Here is a 24464-nt window from a genome sequence, read left to right on the forward strand (position 1 = left end):
CACTCCTGGGCATATATCTGGAGAAAACTCTAATTCGAAAAGATACATGCACCCCAACGTTCATAGCAACATTATTCACAATTGCCAAGATATGGAAGCAATCTAAGTGCCCATTGACAGACAAATGGATAAAGAAGATGTGGTACATATATACAATGGAATATTACTCAGCCATAAAGAAAAATGGAATAATGCCATTTGCAACAATGTGTATGCACCTAGAGATTATCATACTAAGTAAGTCAGACAGAGAAAGACAAATATCGTATGATGTCACTTATATGTGGAATCTAAAAGAAATAATATGAATGAACTTATTTACAAAACAGAAACAGACTCACAGACATAGAAAACAAATTTATGATTACCAAAGGGAAAAGGTGAGGGACATAAATTAGGAGCCTGGGTTTAAGAGATACACTCTACTTTATATAAAATAGGTAAACAACAAGGACCTACTGTATAGCACAGGGAACTATATTCAATATCTTGTAATAACCTATAATGGAAAAAAATCTGGAAAATTATATATATAACTGAACCACTTTGCTGTACACCAGAAACTAAGACAACATTGTAAATCAACTATACTTCAATTTTTAAAAAAGTATACCTGTGCTGATTTGCTGCTTAATTCTGTTAGCTACTGAACCCTCAGAAAATGCTCTTCAGTTATTTTTTATCTTAAGTTATGAAATAGTGAAAGAATTTCCACAGAGAAAGTAAAAGTGAGAGGGCAGACAGCAGATGCAAGAAGAACTACAATCCTGCAGCCTGTGGAACAAAAACCACATTCACAGAGAGATAGACAAGATGAAAAGGAAGAGGGCTATGTACCAGATGAAGGAACAAGAAAAAACCCCAGAAAAACAACTAAATGAAGTGGAGATAGGCAACCTTCCAGAAAAAGAATTCAGAATAATGATAGTGAAGATGATCCAGGATCTTGGAAAAAGAATGGAGGCAAAGATCAAGAAGATGCAAGAAATGTTTAACAAACATCTAGAAGAATTAAAGAACAAACAAACAGAGATGAACAATACAATAACTGAAATGACAAATACACTAGAAGGAATCAATTGCAGAATAACTGAGGCAGAAGAACGGATAAGTGACCTGGAAGACAGAATGGTGGAATTCACTATCACGGAACAGAATAAATAAAAAAGAATGAAAAGAAATGAAGACAGCCTAAGAGACCTCTGGGACAACATTAAACGCAACAACATTCACATTATAGGGGTCTCAGAAGGAGAAGAGAGAGAGAAAGGAACCGAGAAAATATTTGAAGAGATTATAGTCGAAAACTTCCCTAACGTGAGAAAGGAAATAGCCACCCAAGTCCAGGAAGTGCAGAGAGTCCCAGGCAGGATAAACCCAATGAGAAACACACCGAGACACATAGTAATCAAATTGACAAAAATTAAAGACAAAGAAAAATTACTGAAGCAGCAAGGGAAAAATGACAAATAACATACAGGGGAACTCCCATAAGGTTAACAGCTGATTTCTCAGCAGAAACTCTACAAGCCAGAAGGGAGTGGCATGATATACTTAAAGTGATGAAAGGGAAGAATCTACAACCAAGATTACTCTACCCAGCAAGGATCTCATTCAGATTCGATGGAGATATCAAAAGCTTTAAGGACAATCAAAAGCTAAGAGAATTCAGCACCACCAAACCAGCTCTACAAAAAATACTAAAGGAACTTCTCTAAGTGGGAAACACAAGAGAAGAAAAGGACCTACAAAAACAAACCCAAAACAATTAAGAAAATGGTAATAGGAACATATATATCGATAACTACCTAAACATGAATGGGTTAAATGCTCCAACCAAAAGACACAGGCTTGCTGAATGGATACAAAAACAAGACCCATATATATGCTGTCTACAAGAGACCCACTTCAGACCTAGGGAAACATACAGACTGAAAGTGAGGGGATGGAAAAAGATATTCCATGCAAATGGAAATCAAAAGAAAGCCGGAGTAGCAATACTCATATCAGATAAAATAGACTTTAAAATAAAGAACGTTACAAGAGACAAGGAAGGACACTACATAATGATCAAGGGACCAATCCAAGAAGAAGATATAACAATTATAAATATATATGCACCCAACATAGGAGCACCTCAATACATAAGGCAACTGCTAACAGCTCTAAAAGAGGAAATCGACAGTAACACAATAATAGTGGGGGACTTTAACACCTCACTTACACCAATGGACAGATCATCCAAACAGAAAATTAATAAGGAAACACAAGCTTTAAATGACACAATAGACCAGATAGATTTAATCGATATTTATCGGACATTCTACCCAAAAACAGCAGATTACACTTTCTTCTCGAGTGCGCACGGAACATTCTCCAGGATAGATCACATCTTGGGTCACAAATCAAGCCTCAGTGAATTTAAGAAAACTGAAATCATATCAAGCATCTTTTCTGACCACAACGCTATGAGATTAAAAAAACACAAACACATGGAGGCTAAACAATACGTTACTAAATAACCAAGAGATCACTGAAGAAGTTAAAGAGGAAACCAAAAGATACCTAGAGACAAATGACAACGAAAACACAATGAACCAAAACCTATGGGCTGCAGCAAAAGCAGTTCTAAGAGGGAAGTTTATAGCAATACAATCCTACCTCAAGAAACAAGAAAAATCTCAAATAAACAATCTAACCTTACATCTAAAGGAACTAGAGAAAGAAGAACAAAACCCAAAGTTCGCAGAAGGAAAGAAATCGTAAAGATTAGAGCAGAAACAAATGAAATAGAAACAAAGAAACAATAGCAAAGATCAATAAAACTAAAAGCTGGTTCTTTGAGAAGATAAACAAAATTGATAAACCATTAGCCAGACTCATCAAGAAAAAGAGGGAGAGGACTCAAATCAGTAAAATTAGAAATGAAAAAGGAGAAGTTACAACAGATACCGCAGAAATACCAAGCATCCTAAGAGAACTACAAGCAACTCTATGCCAATAAAATGGACAACCTGGAAGAAATGGACAAAATCTTAGAAAGGTATAACCTTCCAAGACTGAACCAGGAAGAAATAGAAAATATGAACAGACCAATCACAAGTAACGAAATTGAAACTGTGATTAAAAATCTTCCAACAAACAAAAGTCCAGGACCAGATGGCTTCACAGGTGAATTCTATCAAACATTTAGAGAAGAGCTAACACCCATCCTTCTCAAACTCTTCCAAAAATTTGCAGAGGAAGGAACACTCCCAAACTCATTCTATGAGGCCACCATCACCCTGATACCAAAACCAGACAAAGATACTACAAAAAAAGAAAATTACAGACCAATATCACTGATGAATATAGATGCAAAAATCCTCAACAAAATACTAGCAAACAGAATCCAACAACACATTAAAAGGGTCATACACCATGATCAAGTGGGATTTATCCCAGAGATGCAAGGATCCTTCAATATACATAAATCAATCAATGTGATACACCATATTAACAAATTGAAGAATAAAAACCAAATGATCACCTCAATAGATGCAGAAAAAGCTTCTGACAAAATTCAACACCCATTTATGATAAAAACTCTCCAGAAAGTGGGCATAGAGAGAACCTTCCTCAACATAATAAAGGCTATATATGACAAACCCACAGCAAACATCATTCTCAATGGTGAAAAACTGAACGTATTTCCTCTAAGATCAGGAACAAGACAAGGGTGCCCACTCTCACCACTATTATTCAACATAGTTTTGGAAGTCCTAGCTACGGCGATCAGAGAAGAAAAAGAAATAAGAGGAATAGAAATTGGAAAAGAAGAAGTAAAACTGTCACTGTTCGCAAATGACATGATACTATACATAGAGAATCCTAAAGATGCCACCAGCAAACTAGTAGAGCTAATCAATGAATTTGGAAAAATTGCATGATACAAAATTAATGCACAGAAATCTCTTGCATTCCTATACACTAATGATGAAAAATCTGAAAGAGAAATTATGGAAACACTCCCATTTACCACTGCAACAAAAAGAATAAAGTACCTAGGAATAAACCTACCTAGGGAGATAAAAGACCTGTAGGCAGAAAACTATAAGACACTGATGAAAGAAATTAAAGATGATACCAACAGATGGAGAGATATACCATGTTCTTGGATTGAAGAATCAATATTGTGAAAATGACTATCTTACCCAAAGCAATCTACAGATTCAATGCAATCCCTGTCAAATTACCAACGGCATTTTTTACAGAACTAGAACAAAAAATCTTAAAATTTGTATGGAAACACAAAAGACCCTGAATTGCCAAAGCAGTCTTGAGGGAAAAAACCAGAGCTGGAGGAATCAAACTCCCTGGCTTCAGACTATACTACAAAGCTACAGTAATCAAGATAGTATGGTACTGGCACAAAAACAGAAATATAGATCAATGGAACAAGATAGAAAGTCCAGATATAAACCCATGCACCTATGGTCAACTAATCTATGACAAAGGAGGCAAGGATATACAATGGAGAAAAGACAGTCTCTTCAATAAGCGGTACTGGGAAAAGTGGACAGCTACATGTAAAAGAATGAAATTAGAACACTCCCTAACACCATACACAAAAATAAATTCAAAATGGATTAGGGACCTAAATGTAAGACCAGACATTATAAAACTCTTAGAGAAAAACATAGGAAGAACACTCTTTGACATCAATCACAGCAAAATCTTTTTTGATCCACCTCCTAGAGTAATGGAAATAAAAACAAAAATAAACAAATGGGACCTAATGAAACTTCAAAGCTTTTGCACAGCAAAGAAAACCATAAACAAGACGAAAAGACAACCCTCAGAATGGGAGAAAATATTTGCAAACGAATCATCAGACAAAGGATTAATCTCCAAAATGTATAAACAGCTCAGGCAGCTCAATATGAAAAAAACAAACAACCCAATCCAAAAATGGGCAGAAGACCTAAATAGACATTTCTCCAAAGAAGACATACAGATGGCCAAGAAGCACATGAAAAGCTGCTCAACATCACTAACCATTAGAGAAATGCAAATCAAAACTACAATGAGGTATCACATCACACCAACGGGCATGGTGTGGGCACCATGGGCATCATCAGAAAATCTACAAACAACAAATGCTGGAGAGGGTGTGGAGAAAAGGGAACCCTCTTGCACTGTTGGTGGGAATGTAAATTGATACAGCCACTATGGAGAACAATATGGAGGTTCCTTAAAAAACTAAAAATAGAATTACCATATGACCCAGCAATCCCACTACTGGGCATATACCCTGAGAAAACCATAATTCAAAAAGACACATGTACCCGAATGTTCACTGCAGCACTATTTACAATAGCCAGGACATGGAAGCAAGCTAAATGCCCATCAACAGATGAATGGATAAAGAAGTGGTACATATATACAATGGAATATTACTCAGGCATAAAAAGGAACGAAATTGGGTCTTTTGTAGAGACGTGGATGTATCTAGAGACTGTCATACAGAGTGAAGTAAGTCAGAAAGAGAAAAACAAATATCGTATATTAACGCATATATGTGGAACCTAGAAAATGGTCCAGATGAACCAGTTTGCTGGGCAGAAATTGAGACACAGAAGCAGAGAAAAAATGTGTGGAGACCGGGGGGAAAGTGGCGGGGGTGGGGGTGTGTGGGATGAATTGGGAGATTGGGATTGACGTGTATACAGTGATGTGTATAAAATGGATGACTAATAAGAACCTGCTGTATACAAAAATAAATAAAATTAAATTTAAATAAAAGGAAGTAAAAGTATAGAAGGAGGAGTGAGACTCATAACACCCCAGGGGGCACATTTGTAGCTTTGTGACTTGCCCACAGTTTCATCTCCTGGAAGGGCCTCCAACACTTTTCACTGTCCCTTCTCCAATGTAACTCAACCTCCACCTGTGCTCTCCACTCCTCATAACTGCCTCAGCCCAGAGTAATCACTTCACCCTTTTCAACTTCTCCAATGCAATCCATTTTATAATCAAGTACTGCTCTGTGATATCGCTTTTCTGCTATCAAAGTATTATTCAAAATTATTATTATTCTCTTTTACATATGCACAGTTTATTGCCCTGACTTGATTATAAATTCCTTGAGAGCAAGTTTTGTGCCATTCACTCGGAGTATTCCCACCAGATCCTAGTGAGTTGCCATAGTAAGCTCTGTACCTTAGTTTTTTCATCTGTAGAGTGGGGATAATGATAGTACTTCCTTTACAGACCTATTGTAAAGAGAAAATGAGACTGTGAGGAGTAAATTATGTCTGATTCAATAATTGTTGGATACATATTTTATTAGTATTATTAATATTATATTAGGGCAAAGGAAAAATACAGGGCTAGAAATGAGCAAAACAGAAACCTGGTTCCACCTCTACCAAATAGTACCTTTGTGACTTTCAGAAAGTCTATTAAATTCTCTGAGCCTCAAATTGTTCACTCATAAAAATCAGAAATGCAACACTCCTTGCCAACGTTCCATTGCTGTGAAAATCAAATAAATACTTTTAGGGTGTTTTACAAATGTATCATTTATTGGTACTCAGTACATATTATTTGATTTGAGAATTATTACTTTATCACTCAAACAGCTTATTTTCTCCCCTTTGAGGCTGACAGAGCACCAGTCATGCATCTTATGGGCTTGGAGGGAGAAATAGGGTACTTTGGATCCTCGGAATTTCCAACAACTAGCTTGTGTTCTGGTGATTCACAGCATCCTGCCCTCCTACCATCATAGTCCAGGCTTCTCAGCGTTTACTTCAAAGGGATATTTCTATAACAGCAAAGCAACCAAAATAAAAATGAAAAATGTCTACCAGCTAACCTGTTGCTTTGTTTAAAACAAGTAAAACATAGTTTTAAACAGCCAGTTGATCAACTCTGCTGGCATAATTGGTTATGCCCATACTCTCCCTTAAGAGAGAATCATTAGAGAGCCAGAAATCAACACATGTCCCAGAGATGTCCCAGAGTGCCTCCCTTGAGGACAAAAACCTCCTGTAGCCTGGACCCAGAGGAGCCTCAGCACAGGCACAGAATGGGGTTCCCAGTCCATGCCTAGGCAAGGCCATCGCTTTCAGAAAAAGCTAAATGCATCACAGATTAAACTGCACAATTTCATTCCCTGATTCCTTACGGTCCAAACCTACTCTTTCACCTGCAAACCACAAACATGATCATTCTTACCTTTCCAATCTCATGTTATCAAGTATTAGATGCCTCAGGCCATCTAAGTTATATTAGCAACACATCAAATATTCATTCATTTATCAAATAATTATTTAACATGTCTATGTGCAAGGCACTGGAGCATACAAAATGAATCACACAAACTGTTTGGTATTTTTTAGACAAGTCCTCTTAGTATCTGTGAAGATTTGATTATTTGCTGTTGTGCAGGCATAGTTTACAATGTTACCATTAATAGTATGTTAAAAAAGAAAGTATTATTCAAGTAACAACTCATGGTTGAAATACTTAGAATTTAGTCTTCTTATCTCTTCTTTAAAGACAATGAAAGGTAAAAGATTATTTGGAAAAAGTATTTGATATCCTGATATGCTCACACTCATTGCTTCCTGTTTTCACTGTACAAGTGCATTTTTACCAGGTATAACAAAACAACACAATAAAAAGGTAAAGTATGGTTGAAGTATACAGGCTTTATGATATTTCTTTTATCGAGGATGATATTCAGGCTAGCAACAGCTATACAAAAATATGGAAATGTAAAAGTGAGATAAAATATGGGATTTATCTATGAGCCCTGGTACATTAAACCCTTAACATACTTGAAATATGACAACAACCTAGATGCTCAAATCAGGATCATAAAGGGAATTCTAATGGTGACCTGTGCCTTCACTTCCAAGATTTGAACTTTCGTCGTTTTAAAGGTTTTTTACATATTTGCTCAACTTGCATAATTACAGCAATTTGTTAGTTTAACCAATAAGATGAAAACATTTGACATTTGTGCTGCTAGGTTACCCATCTTGACCTGACGTGCAACAAGTAGAAGCTGGTCCTTGGCTTCCCCTTTTAGCTTCCTACAACGTGGGAGCCTAGGCTATGCCATCAGGCTGGAAATCATGGAAGCAGCAGCAGCAATCACACCTGTGGGACAGGCAGGATGCCCAGGTCTAAATCCTCTGCCCATGAAACACGGTGTACCTGTGCATCAAAGTGGGGTGAGTCTTGAATCTGCAAGCTACTGGGGAGCAATGCAGTCATTCCTCCACCTGTTACCTGTAAAGGCCTCCTAAAACTGAGGTGCCAGCTGACACACTCGTCCTCTATAAAGGGTGGGAGGAAAAGGCAAGTGCACCCAGCATATACCGTTTCTGCACGATTGAGGACACGATCATCAGGGCCTATCGAGATCTTGATGAATAAAACCAGAGTCATTGGGCAGGCAGCAACGGAAGGAACATGATGCTTGTATTAAGTAGACCTGAGAGAATGGCTGTAAGATTTTAGTCCAGGCTTGGGAAAAAGAGGAAGCGAGAAGTAAGAACAAAGAGAAGTCATGGGGCACCAGGTGACAGCTGAAGAGTGGAAGGTAAAGTGGTGAGAGATAAAGCGCGATTCCTGCCTTTTCTCTTCATTCCACTGGGCATATTCTAGCTCTTCACTTATATCTCACATATGCTACATGAGTTGAGAGATAAAAGCAACCTGGTAATTAATTTTTTAAATAAAAAGACCCCAAGGAGTTCCAATTTAAAATGGCATCTGGCTAATAGCCCTGACATAGTCTCTTCCACTAAAACACACACACATACACACACACATTCACTAAAAGACAAATATTTACATTGCCACCAAAAATTGAGGTTGACAGTCAACTCCTTACCACTAACTGTAAGGTCAATGAACCTGGATTTTTAAAGGCACTTAGTGGTCCACCTGTGCTTGCCACCAGACTTAGAGAAAGCCCACCTGTCTGAAGTGAGAAACGCCCATTATACCTTCTCTACTGTCTGCCACCTGGCTCATTAAATCAGACAGCCATTCTTCTACTACATAAGTGCTCTTTTTTTAAGCTGGAGTGTTATTTTCCTTCCACATCCAACCCCTCAGCCACAGCTCTTTCCATAAAAACAGTCAGAGCAGCTACCCAGAAAGAACTGGTCAGCAAGAGGGAATGGGGAAGCAAGCTTGGGGGGTTGGAGGGGGGCTCATTCCAACCAGAAAGGCGTCCCCATGAAGAAAGCACTATATGAGAGAAGAGAGAACAAAAAAAAAAAATCTCTGGCTACCATCTACACTGAATATTACAGATTTCAGGTCAGAAAGAAAGGCAATGGAGACAGGAGAAGAGCTAATATTAGGTTGACACTTATGGAATGAAAGCAAGTCAAACACCAGAAATCGAGCTAGTAACTGGACATCACCTTGCCCTTCAGATGTAGCTCTGGAAAGGGAAATGAACTAGTTCTCAAGTGAACAGAAAATAGAACCTGCTAGAAACACCAAATCTGGATAGATCTTCTGTGTTAAGAAAATGACAAGAAGAATAACTAACAAATGCATTTTGATAAATGACATAGAAATAGAGATAGAGAATATTATCCTAAGACTCAGAGGGAACACAAACTTCTGAAAATGATTTATCACAGGAATTGAAAGAAATTTTCAGAGAAAGTTTTTCCATCTTCAATAGAATTCAAGAAGTAATGGCCTCTATGGAACAGAAGTAGATATCCATGACAAGGGAATAGGTCACAAGAAAGAGACAGCAAGGTAAGAAGAAAAGAAAATGTGTGAGATAAAAAAGGATTGATATTATTGCAAATCAACTATACTTCAATTAAAATAAATAAATAAATAATTTTTAAAAGAACTCTTACAACTCAATAACAACAAAAAATAAAAATAAAAAATGGGCAAAGGACTTGAATAGACATTTCTCCAAAGAAGATACACAATTGGCCAAGAAGCGTATGAAAAGATGCTCAACATCACTAATCATCAGGGAAATACAAATCAAAACCACAATGCGCATTAAAAAAAAAAAAAAAACCACAATGCGATATCACCTCACACCCATTAGGATGGCCTCAATCAAAAATGCAGAAAATAATAAGTGTTAGTGAGGATTTAGAGAAATTGGAACACTTGTGTACTGTTGGTGGGAATATAAAATAATGCAGCCACTATGGAAAACAGTTTGGAGGTTCCTCAAAAAATTAAAAATACAACTACCATATGACCCAGAAATTTCACTCCTGGGTATATATACAGGAGAATTGAAAATAGGATCTTGAAGAAATATTTGTACACCCATGTTCATAGCAGCACTATTTGCAGTAGCCAAGAGGTGGAAGCAACCCAAACGTCCAACAACAGATGAATGGATAAACAAAACATGGTATATATGTATAATGGAATACTATGAAGCCTTAAAAATGAAGGAAATCCTGTCATATGCTACAACATGGATGAAACTTGAGGCTATTAATAAGTGAAATAAGCCAATCACAAAAAGGCAAATACTAAATGATTCCACTTATATGAGGTATTTAAAATAATCAAACTCATAGAAGCAGAAAGTAGAATGGTGGTTGCCAGGGGGTTGGGGGAGGGAGAAACAGGGAGTTGTTCAACGGCTATAGAGTTTCAGTCATGCAAGATGAAAAAGTTCTACAGATCTGTGTTACAACAATGTGCATATATTTAATAATACTATAGTTAATGATACTATACTGCACACTTAAAAATTGTTAATCTTATGGATTTTTTTAACCACCACCACAACAAATTTTAATGACCTAAGAGATGGCAGATTTGAAAATACAAACATTTTTTATACACCAAATAGCATAACAAGATTTAATAAGCAATGCCCATATATCAGACCATAAAAACAACAATTAATTCCCCAAAGCAGAAATTCTAAAGGCCACATATTTCCAACCACAATACAATCAAAACAAAACTATTACCACATATTTAAACAAACAAAATAATAAATAAGCAAAACCAGTAACTTTGAACTTTTAAAAAACACTCTCTTATACTAAGTTACAAAGGATATCAAATCCTTAATTATAAACTAGATTTTAAATAGCGTAACTAAGAAATAACGTGACTAAGAATACTAATAAAAATTGTGGGAGGTGGCCAAAATTCCAATCAAGAATCAATTCATACCATTTAATGAATTATTAAATCAAGTATAAAATAAGTAATTTGATAAAGTGATTAATCTGATAATTGATAAAATAAATTGAAAATAAAATGATGATGATGATGATGTTTGAGCACTTGCCATGAGTCAGGTACTGAACCAAATGCCTATAAAATTATCTTTGTTGAACCCTCACATTATTCCTGAGAGATGGGTATTATTAGTTGTATTTTATAAAGAAATTAAGATTTTGAGACATTAAGTAATTTGCCCAAGATCACACAGCTAGTAGACAAAATCAAGATTTATTCCAGGTTTCTCTCACCCAAATTCTTTGCCTTTAATCACTGCTATTACAGGATTAGAAAACACCAAAGAGTCTAAATGATAAATACAAACAAAAGCTGGCTCTTTGGAAAAACAAGACAAAGAACTGGCAAACATAATATAGAAAACAGATACTAAAAAGAAAAAACAAAAAAAGCTTTAGGGAATTCCCTTGCAGTCCAGTGGTTAGGACTCGGGCTTTCACTGAGGGCCCGGGTTCAATCCCTGCTTGAGGAACTAAGACCCTGCAAGCAGAGAGGCGTGGCCGAAAAGAAAAAAAATATCTCTTTTTAAGTTTTAAATAAGAAGAAAGAGGATATATCAGATACATTATAATTTTAAAATAATTATCTTTATGTTAATAAATTTGTAAATATTGATAAACTGGATTATTTCATAATAAAATATAAATTATTGATTGTACTGAGAAGAAATAGATCATCTGAACAGACAAAGCTGTAGAAAAAATGGAAAATTATCAAAGGCACAAAGGTTAGAATGATATAAAAACAGTAAATTTTTTTGTTCCAAACAAGAATAATCTTTAAAACTCAGGTATAGAACCAGAATGAACAAACATCAAATTTTATCAAGAAACAAAGAAAGACTTTAAAAAATGTTCCTGAATAGGAAAACTCAATTTTATAAAGATGTTAAAAAATTCCTCTAAAATTAATTTGAGGATTTAACTCAATCTTCATGGGGATAATTTTCAAAATTTGGCAAAATATTTCTAAAGTTTAACAAATAAAAACAGGGGACTGACCAACACATTTTTGGAAGATTAAAAATAAAAATGAGTAATGAAGTGATTAAAATGTCCTACAAAGTTTTAGCAAGTAAACTGTAAAAAACTGTTGCAAAAATCCGTGGGTAGATCAATGGAATAGAAAAAATAGGCTAGAAACACACATGATATATAAAGAAATTAGCATGTGATAAAGGTGTCAACACAGTGTGGAAAGAATTATGCAGTCAATGCAGCAAGGTAACTACACAGGACAGAGGATGAACAGGAATTAGATCCTTCCCTTACATAACACACAGGCACAGGCACAGTTTAAAGACGTAAATATAAAATTCAAGAAATTAAATTATTTCAAAACCTTTGAAAGTAGATGAATACATAATGTAAGGATCGGGGGAAGGTTTTCCAGGCCTAAATGTAATGGAAAATATCAAAAAGGCAAAAAGGCAATAGGCTTGGCTACATTAAAAAAATTAAATTTCTCGGGGCTTCCCTGGTGGCGCAGTAGTTGAGAATCTGCCTGCCAATGCAGGGGACACGGGTTTGAGCCCTGGTCTGGGAAGATCCCACATGCCGCGGAGCAACTGAGCCTGTGAGCCACAACTACTGCCTGCGCGTCTGGAGCCTGTGCTCCGCAAGGAGAGGCCCGCGCACCGCGATGAAGAGTGGCCCCCGCTCGCTGCCACCAGAGAAAGCCCTCGCACAGAAATGAAGACCCAACACAGCCAAAAATAAATAAATAAATTTATTTTAAAAAAATTTTTTAAAAAATTAAATTTCTCTATTTCAAAAAGAAATATAAATAAGATTTAAAAGCAAGCAAACTGGTAAAATAATTTTTTTATGTGACAGACAATATGTTCATATACTTTGTGTATAAGAAGCTCATACAGTCGGATAAAGCTCCATGTAGTGGATTTCTGTAGTTTAAGTGCCCTCCCATTTGGAGGAAATTGCCCTATGGACAGGCTGCCATCCTTGCCCACTGGCCAAGGGTGGGAGGCCATGAGATCTCAACACAGTCAATCATACGCTGAGCCTTTCCCTTTTTGAAGGTAAGGGAGAAACGCATAGAATCTACTAAAGATTATTCACAGATGCTGCGGTGGAATTCAGAGGCCAAAGGATTCATTGTCAATCATGAATCAGTGATTCAGCAATCATGAATCAGCAATCATGGTAACAGTGGTCATGGCGCCAACCATTGTCCAGCAGTTCTAGTGGTAGCTATGATGTCTTAACTGTTCCTAAGGCAGGATGTCAGCTGTGCCTTGTCTCTCTTGGCTCCTGCCCAAGCCTGGTTCTCAGCCTTCCCGTCAATTCTGTGAGCTACCCAACACCTTTAGCAACCAATTATTATTCTTAAGTTAACTGGCATCTTCTTAAGTTAACTGACAGTTCCTGCCATTTGCAACCAAGAATTCTGACTAGCACCCCTCTCTAAATAAATGGTCAAAGGACATAAAATGGAAACTCTCAGAAAAAGAAATACAAATTGTTAATAAGCTTTTTAAAGTATCCGATCTCACTATATCAGATAAATTATAATATTTCTAGAAAATCAAAGCAATTATGTGGGGTTAAAATTAGCATGTTTCTTTACTAATGATAATACTTTGAATTAGTAAAGACATGGAGAAATGGTAGATGCACAAATTTATACAAGCTTTGCAGAAAGCAATTTGAGTATATATACCAAAACCTTCAAGATGTCCATAACTGTGATCCAGTGGGTAAGACTCCGAGCTCCCAATGCAGGGGGCCCAGGGATCGATCCCTGGTCGGGGAACTAGATCCTGCATGCATGCCACAACTAAGAAGCCTGCATGCTGCAACTAAAGATCCCGCATGCCATAACAAAGATCCTGTGTGCCACAACTAAGACCCGGTGCAGCCAAAATAAATAAATAAATAAATATTTTTTTAAAAAAGGATGTCCATAACTTTTTGACACATCAATTCTTATTCTAGGAATTTATCCTAATAAATATTTATTCAAAGATTTATGTATAAGAATATTCATTTTAGCTTTGTTTTTTTAAAGTTAAAAAGTATAAGCAAAAATTTGTTTAACAATATGAAAATGGTTAAGGATGTACAGTAGAAGCATTCTCAATGCACATCAACTTAATCAACTTGCCTGATTCGTCAATAGTTTATTGACTCTTGTCACTTATTAGGACTCCGTGAAACACACTGAGCATTCCTCATTCAGACACCCATGCACTTCTCTCCCCCCAGTTAGGTGGACGCGTACCAAGAGTGGGATGTGTTTGTGCCTAGGCCTTTGTACAAACTTGGTACTTGCTGTTGTCATTATGAATGCAAAAAGAAAGACAATAGCAGTTCCTATGAAAGTTGAGTTGAGTGTTTTGCAATATTTAGCTAAAAGCAAATTGCTAAAAAGAAAAGAAAAAAGGAAGGAAGGAAGGAAAGGAAAGGAAGTTACTGTTACTAGGCAACAGCAATCACTGGAGAAAATCAATAAAGTCTAGAGCAGTGATTCTCAAGATTTTTGGTCCATTTACCCTCCTAAAAAATGATTGAGAACCTTAAATAGCCTCTTTTTATGTGGGAAATACCTACTGATATTTGCCATATTAAAAATTAAGCTGAGAGGAACTTCCCTGGTAGTCCAGTGGTTAAGACTCAACGCTCCCAATGCAGGGGGCCTGGGTTCGACCCCTGGTCAGGGAACTAGACCCCACATGTTGCAACTAAAAGATCCCTCATGCTACAACTAAAAGACCCTGCAGGCCACAACTAAAAAGATCCTGCATGCTGCAACAAAGATCTTGCACACTGCAACAAAGATCCCAGGTGCCGCAAATAAGACCCAGTGCAGCGAAATAAATAAACAAATAAATATTTTTAAAAAATTAAGCTGAGAATTTATAAATCATTAACTTTGAATTCATTCTTAAAATAACAATAATAAATTCATTATATGTTAAATAACATATTTTTATAAGAAGTAAATACATTTCCAAAGATATTTAGAGTGGTGAAATTATTATAAATCTCTAATGCCTGGCTTAATTGAAGGCAGCTGGATATTCATATTGCTTCACTGTTTAATCTATTCTGGTATTATCAAGTCATGTAGCCTCTAGAAAACCTTGCTGTATACTCATGAACAGATGAGTGTGAGAGAGGCAATAACACCTTAATATTATTATGAATATAATTTTAGCTTCACAGACATCCTTATAGAGTCTTGGAAATCTCTAGGAGCCCATGGACCACACATTGAGAATTGCTGATTTAACAGGGGTCTGTACTCAGACCACTTATAATTGTCTCTAAGTTCTTGACCCACATCATACTCAATGGTGAAAAGCTGAAAGCATTTCCTCTAAGATCAGGAACAAGACAGGGATGCCCACTCTTGCCACTTTTATTCTTCCAATACTGTGTTGCCTATCCATAGCAATCAGACAAGAAAAAGAAATAAAAGGAATCCAAATTGAAAAGAAGTAAAACTGTCACTGTTTGAGGATGACATAATACTATATATAGAAAACCCTAAAAATGCCACCAAGAAAACTATTAAAACTCACCAATGAATTCAGTAAAGCTGCAGGATACAAAACTAATATATAGAAATCTCTTGTGTTTCTATACTCTAACAATGAACTATCAGAAAGAAATTAAGAAAACAACCCCACTTACAATTGCATCAAAAAGAATAAAATACCTAGGAATAAATCTATCTAAGGAAGTAAAATACCTTCACTTGGAAAACTGTAAGACACTGATGAAAGAAATTGAAGACAACACAAACAAATGGTAAGATATACCATGCTCATGGGTTGGAAGAATTAATATTGTTAAAATGATCATATTGGAGGAGATTAACCAAGATGGCGGAGTAGAAGGATGTGCTCTCATCTCACTCCCTCTTGCGAGAGCACCAGAATCACAACTGGCTGCTGGACAGTCATCGAAAGGAAGACACTGGACTTCACCAAGGAGGATACCCCACGTCCAAGGACAGAGGAGAAGCCACAGTGAGACGGTAGGAGGGGCGCAATCAGAGTAAAATCAAATCCCATAACTGCAGGGTGGGTGACTCACAGACTGGCAAACACTTATACCACAGAAGTCCACCCACTGGAGTGAAGGTTCTGAGCCCCATGTCAGGCTTCCCAACCTGGGGGTCCAGCAACGGGAGGAGGAACTCATAGAGAATCAGACTTTGAAGCCTAGTGGGAATTGACTGCAGGACTTTGACAGGACTGGGGGAAACAGAGACCCCACTCTTGGAGGGCGCACATAGAATAGTGTGCGCATTGGGACCCAGGGGAAGGAGCAGTGACCCTGGGGGAGACTGAACCAGACTTACCTGCTAGTGTTGGAGGGTCTCCTGCAGAGGCGGGGGCTGGCTCTATTTCACCATGGGGACAAGGACACTGGCAGTGGGGGTTCTGGGAAGTACTCCTTGGCGTGAGCCCTCCCAGAGTCTGCCATTAACCCCACCAAAGAACCCAGGTAGGCTCCAGTGTTGGGTTGCCTCAGGCAAAACAACCAACAGGGAGGGAACCCAGCCCCACCCATCAACAGTCAATTGGATTAAAGTTTTACGGAGCTCTGACCACCACAGCAACAGTCAGCTCTACCCACCACCAGAGCCTCCCATCAAGCCTCTTAGATAGCCTCAACCACCAGAGGGCAGACAGCAGAAGCAAGAAAAACTACAATCCTGCAGCCTGTGGAACAAAAACCACATTCACAGAAAGACAGACAAGATGAAAAGGCAGAGGGCTATATACCAGATGAAGGAACAAGAAAAAACCCCAGAAAAACAACTAAATGAAGTGGAGGTAGGCAACTTTCCAGAAAAAGAATTCAGAATAATGGTAGTGAAGATGATCCAGGACCTCAGAAAAAAAATGGAGGCAAAGATTGAGAAGATGCAAGAAATGATTAACAAAGACCTAGAAGAATTAAAGAACAAACAAATAGAGATGACCAATACAATAACTGAAATGAAAACTACACTAGAAGGAATCAATAGCAGAATAACTGAGGCAGAAGAACGATTAAGTGACCTGGAAGACAGAATGGTGGAATTCACTGCTGCGGAACAGACTAAAGAAAAAAGAATGAAAAGAAATGAAGACAGCCTAAGAGACCTCTGGGACAACATTAAACGCAACAACATTCGCATTATAGGGGTCCCAAAGGAGAAGAGAGAGAGAAAGGACCAGAGAAAATATTTGAAGAGATTATAGTCGAAAACTTCCCTAACATGGGAAAGGAAACAGCCACCCAAGTCCAGGAAGTGCAGAGAGTCCCATACAGGAAAAACCCAAGGAGAAACACACCGAGACACATAGTAATCAAAGTGGCAAAAATTAAAGACAAAGAAAAATTATTGAAAGCAGCAAGGGAAAAACGACAAATAACATACAAGGGAACTCCCATAAGGTTAACAGCTGATTTCTCAGCAGAAACTCTACAAGCCAGAAGGGAGTGGCATGATATACTTAAAGTGATGAAAGGGAAGAACCTACAACCAAGATTACTCTACCCGGCAAGGATCTCATTTAGATTTGATGGAGAAATCAAAAGCTTTACAGACAAGCAAAAGCTAAGAGAATTCAGCACCACCAAACCAGCTCTACAAAAAATACTAAAGTAACTCCTCTAAGTGGGAAACACAAGAGAAGAAAAGGACCTACAAAAACAAACCCAAAACAATTAAGAAAATGGTCATAGGAACATACATATCGATAATTACCTTAAACGTGAATGGATTAAATGCTCCAACCAAAAGACACAGGCTTGCTGAATGGATACAAAAACAAGACCCATATATATGCTGTCTACAAGAGACCCACTTTAGACCTAGGGACACATACAGACTGAAAGTGAGGGGATGGAAAAAGGTATTCCATGCAAATGGAAATCAAAAGAAAGCTGGAGTAGCTATACTCATATCAGATAAAATAGACTTTAAAATAAAGAACGTTACAAGAGACAAGGAAGGACGCTACATAATGATCAAGGGATCAATCCAAGAAGAAGATATAACAATTATAAATATATATGCACCCAACATAGGAGCACCTCAATACATAAGGCAACTGCTAACAGCTATAAAAGAGGAAATTGACAGTAACACAATAATAGTGGGGGACTTTAACACCTCACTTACACCAATGGACAGATCATCCAAAATTAAAATAAATAAGGAAACAGAAGCTTTAAATGACACAATAGACCAGATAGATTTAATTGATATTTATAGGACATTCCATCCAAAAACAGCAGATTACACTTTCTTCTCAAGCGTGCACGGAACATTCTCCAGGATAGATCACACCTTGGGTCACAAATCAAGTCTCAGTAAATTTAAGAAAATTGAAATCATATCAAGCATCTTTTCTGACCACAACGCTGTGAGATTAGAGATGAATTACAGGGGAAAAAACGTAAAAAACACAAACACATGGAGGCTAAACAATACGTTACTAAATAACCAAGAGATCACTGAATAAATCAAAGAGAAAATCAAAAAATACCTAGAGACAAATGACAATGAAAACACGACGACCCAAAACCTATGGGATGCAGCGAAAGCAGTTCTAAGAGGGAAGTTTATAGCTATACAAGCCTACCTCAAGAAACAAGAAAAATCTCAAGTAAACAACCTAACCTTACACTTAAAGAAACTAGAGAAAGAAGAACAAAAAAACCCAAAGTTAGCAGAAGGAAAGAAATCATAAAGATCAGAGTGGAAATAAATGAAATAGAAACAAAGAAAACAATAGCAAAGATCAATAAAACTAAAAGCTGGTTCTTTGAGAAGATAAACAAAATGATAAGCCATTAGCCAGACTCATCAAGAAAAAGAGGGAGAGGACTCAAATCAATAAAATTAGAAATGAAAAAGGAGAAGTTACAACAGACACTGCAGAAACACAAAGCATCCTAAGAGACTACTACAAGCAACTCTATGCCAATAAAATGGACAACCTGGAAGAAATGGACAAATTCTTAGAAAGGTATAACCTTCCAAGACTGAACCAGGAAGAAACAGAAAGTATGAACAGACCAATCACAAGTAATTAAATTGAAACCATGATTAAAAATCTTCCAACAAACAAAAGTCCAGGACCAGATGGCTTCACAGGTGAATTCTATCAAACATTTAGAGAAGAGCTAACACCCATCCTTCTCAAACTCTTCCAAAAAATTGCAGAGGAAGGAACACTCCCAAACTCATTCTATGAGGCCACCATCACCCTGATACCAAAACCAGACAAAGACACTACAAAAAAAGAAAATTACAGACCAATACCACTGATGAATATAGATGCAACAATCCTCAACAAAATACTAGCAAACAGAATCCAACAACACATTAAAAGGATCATACACCACGATCAAGAGGGATTTATCCCAGGGATGCAAGGATTCTTCAATATACGCAAATCAATCAATGTGATACACCATATTAACAAATTGAAGAATAAAAACCATATGATCATCTCAATAGATGCAGAAAAAGCTTTTGACAAAATTCAACACCCATTTCTGATAAAAACTCTCCAGAAAGTGGGCATAGAGAGAACCTTCCTCAACATAATAAAGGCCATATACGACAAACCCACAGCAAACATCATTCTCAACAGTGAAAAACTGAAAGCATTTCCTCTAAGATCAGGAACGAGACAAGGATGTCCACTCTCACCACTATTATTCAACATAGTTCTGGAAGTCCTAGCCATGGCAAACAGAGAAGAAAAAGAAATAAAAGGAATACAAATTGGAAAAGAAGAAGTAAAACTGTCACTGTTTGCAGATGACATGATACTATACATAGAGGATCCTAAAGATGCCACCAGAAAACTACTAGAGCTAATCAATGAATTTGGTAAAGTTGCAGGATACAAAATTAATGCACAGAAATCTCTTGCATTCCTATACACTAATGATGAAAAATCTGAAACAGAAATTATGGAAACACTCCCATTTACCATTGCAACAAAAAGAATAAAATACCTAGGAATAAACCTACCTAGGGAGACAAAAGACCTGTATGCAGAAAACTATAAGACACTGATGAAAGAAATTAAAGGTGATACCAAAAGATGGAGAGATATACCATGTTCTTGGATTGGAAGAATCAACATTGTGAAAATGACTATACTACCCAAAGCAATCTACAGATTCAATGCAATCCCTATCAAATTACCACAGGCATTCTTTACGGAACTAGAACAAATCGTCTTAAAATTTGTATGGAGACACAAAAGACCCCAAATAGCCAAAGCAGTCTTGAGGGAAAAAAACGGAGCTGGAGGAATCAGACTCCCTGACTTCAGACTATACTACAAAGCTACAGTAATCAAGACAATATGGTACTGGCACAAAAACAGAAACATAGATCAATGGAACAAGATAGAAAGCCCAGAGATAAACCCAAGCACCTATGGTCAACTAATATGACAAAGGAGGCAAAGATATACAATGCAGAAAAGACAGTCTCTTCAATAAGTGGTGCTGGGAAAACTGGACAGCTACATGTGAAAGAATGAAATTAGAACACTCCCTAACACCATACACAAAAATGAACTCAAAATGGATTCGAGACCTAAATGTAAGACCCGGCACTATGAAACTCTTAGAGGAAAACATAGGAAGAACACTCTTTGACATAAATCACAGCAAGATCTTTTTTGATCCACCTCCTAGAGTAATGGAAATAAAAACAAAAATAAACAAATGGGACCTAATGAAACGTAAAAGCTTTTGCACAGCAAAGGAAACCATAAACAAGACGAAAAGACAACCCTCAGAATGGGAGAAAATATTTGCAAACGAATCAACGGACAAAGGATTAATCTCCAAAATATACAAACAGCTCATGCAGCTCAATATTAAAGAAACAAACAACCCAATCCAAAAATGGGCAGAAGACGTAAATAGACATTTCTCCAAAGAAGACATACAGATGGCCAAGAAGCACATGAAAAGATGTTCAACATCACTAGTTATTAGAGAAATGCAAATCAAAACTACAATGAGGTATCACCTCACACCAGTTAGAATGGGCATCATCAGAAAATCTACAAACAACAAATGCTGGAGAGGGTGTGGAGAAAAGGGAACCCTCTTGCACTGTTGGTGGGAATGTAAATTGATACACCCACTATGGAGAACAGTATGGAGGTTCCTTAAAAAACTAAAAATAGATTTACCATATGATCCAGCAATCCCACTACTGGGCGTATACCCAGAGAAAACCATAATTCAAAAAGACACATGCACCCCAATGTTCATTGCAGCACTATTTACAATAGCCAGGACGTGGAAGCAACCTAAGTGCCCATCGACAGACGAATGGATAAAGAAGTTGTGGTACATATATACAATGGAATATTACTCAGCCATAAAAAGGAACGAAATTGAGTCATTTGTAGAAACGTGGATGGATCTAGAGACTGTCATACAGAGTGAAGTAAGTCAGAAGGAGAAAAACAAATATCGTATATTAATGCATGTATGTGGAACCTAGAAAAATGGTACAGATGAGCCGGTTTGCAGGGCAGAAGTTGAGACACAGATGTAGAGAACAGACATATGGACACCAAGGGGGGAAAACTGTGATGGGGATGGTGGTGTGCAGAATTGGGCGATTGGGATTGACGTGTATACAATGATTTGTATAAAATTGATGACTAATAAGAACCTACAGTATAAACAAACAAACAAACAAAACAACTAATACTAAACTTTCATTGGGTTATCTGTATGGAAATATGTTAATATAAATGTTTCAGACATTACGTGAAATTTCTAAAAATCTTATATGTTCTGGTATAATGTTATAAGTCATAATTCTAGTTATTACTTTAAAATGTATGTCTCAGAAAAAACTAAATTTCCTTGTCAATTGCACTATTATGAACTTGCATCAAATCTTTAACCGTGGACATTTTTAAGTCTTTTGTCATTTAAAGACAGTTCTGGGTGTACTCTGATGCTTTTGCAAATATGTTCCTATAAAAGGGTTTCATCTTCAAGGAATTCATAGAAAAGACTCTGACAAGTACACGTTTCTGGTAACTGTACTGCTGAACTGAATGAATAAGCATTTTCAGAACTCTAATGAAAAACTGATGAACTCATAAAAGTGCTAACAAAAGATCAAGATGAAAAAAAATTAATTACATGGGACTGAGTGAACTGATGAGGATTATTATAATTTTTGTGACTTTCTCTTTGAATTAAAAAAAAAATCCCACAAGGACTCAGAGGCAAAGAATATAGAAATCAATTTTCACTGCAAACTAAAGGAGCTGTTACAGTGGAGGATTACTGGACTGAATGTCAATATTATGACATAATATGAGTGTGTTTCGTGTTTGGTAATTGCAATCATTGTTGCTTTTGTTGTGGTCATCCATTTACAATGCTTGGTGTCAGTCTATTTATCTCCTGTAAAAATAAAATACAGTGTGTGTGTATGAAAAAAAAAAAAGATCATATTACCCAAGGCAAGCTACAGATTCAATGCAATCCCTATCAAAGTACCAATGGCATTTTTCATAGAACTAGAGCAAAGAATTCCAAAATTTGTATGGAAACACAAAAGGTCCTGAATAGCCAAAACAACCTTGAGAAAGAAGAACAAAGCTGGAGGCACTGTGCTCCTTGATTTCAAACTATATTGCAAAACTACAGTCATCAAAACAGTAGGGTACTAGCACAAAAACAGATCAATGGAACAGAATAGATTCACTCAGAAATGAATCCACACTTATAAGGTCAATTAATCTATGACAAAGGAGGCAAGAATATACAATGGGGAAATGACAGCCTCTCCAATAAATGGTGTTGGGAAAACTGGACAGCTACACACAAAAGAATACTTTCTCATACTATACACAAAAATAAACTCAAAATGGATTAAAGACTTAAATATAAGACCTGAAACCATAAAACTCCTAGAAGAAACCAGAGGCAGTACACTCTTTGACATCAGTCTTAGCAATATTTTTTTGGATCTGCCTCCTCAGGCAAGGGAAACAGAAACAAAAACAAACAAATGGGACAACATCAAACTAAAAAGCTTTTCCACAGTGAAGGAAACTATCAACAAACAAAAAGACTACCTCAGCCTACTGAATAGGAGAAAATATTAGCAAACGATGTATCTGATAAGGGGTTAATATCCAAATATACAAAGAACTCATACAACTCAACATCAAAGAAAAAAACCAATTAAAAATGGGCAGAGGACCTGAATAGACATTTTTCCAATAGACATTTTTCCAGACATACAGATGGCCAACAGACACATGAAAAGATGCTCAACATCACTAATCATCAGGGAAATGCAAATGAAAACCACAATGGCATACCATCTCACACCTGTCAGAATGAATGATATCAAAAAGACAACAAATACAAGTGTTGTTGAGGATGTGGAGAAAAGGGAACCCTGTGCACTGTTGGTGGGACTGTAAATTGGTACAGCCGTTATGGAAAACAATATGGAAGTTCCTCAACAAATTAAAAATAGAAATACCATACCAGCAATTCCACACCTGGGTATTTATCTGAAAGAAACAAAAACACTAATTCTAGAAGATATATGCACCCCTATGTTCACTGCAGCATTATTTACAATAGCCAAGATATGGAAGCAACCTAAGTGCCCACAGATAGATGAATAAAGAAGATGTAGTGTGTGTGTATATACAGGAATATTACTCAGCCATTAAAAAGAATGAAATCTTGCCATTTGTGACAACATGGATGAATCTAGAGGCTATTATGCTAAGTGAAATAAGTCAGAGAGAAAAAGACAAATACCATATGATCTCATATGTGGAATATCAAAAACAAAACAAACAAACAAAACAAAATAAAAACAGACTCATTGATACAGAGAACAAACAGGTGGTTGCCAGAGGAGATGGGGTCGGAGGAATGAGAGAAATAGGTGAAAGAGATTAAGAGGTACCAACTTACAGTTACAAAATAAGTGAATCGTGGATTTGAGATGTACGGTGTGGGAAATATAGTCAATGATAATATAATAATTACACAATAATAACACGATATCTTTGTATGGTGACAGATAGTATCTAGACTTATTGTGGTGATTATTTTGAAATGTATAGATATCAAATCACTCTGTTGTGCACCAGGCACTAACATAATGTTATAGGTCAATTATACTTCAAATAAAAACAAACAAACTCA

General features: G+C 36.8%; 1 long non-coding RNA gene across 6 annotated transcripts in view; it reads right to left on the reverse strand.

Annotated features, from left to right (window-relative positions):
• The window catches only part of LOC132368564 (uncharacterized), a 547341-nt gene that overhangs the window by 264592 nt on the left and 258285 nt on the right, over positions 1-24464 (reverse strand). The window lies entirely within an intron of this gene.

This window comes from Balaenoptera ricei, chromosome 7, assembly GCF_028023285.1.
Source record: "Balaenoptera ricei isolate mBalRic1 chromosome 7, mBalRic1.hap2, whole genome shotgun sequence".
In the NCBI taxonomy this organism is placed as follows: Eukaryota; Metazoa; Chordata; class Mammalia; order Artiodactyla; family Balaenopteridae; genus Balaenoptera; species Balaenoptera ricei.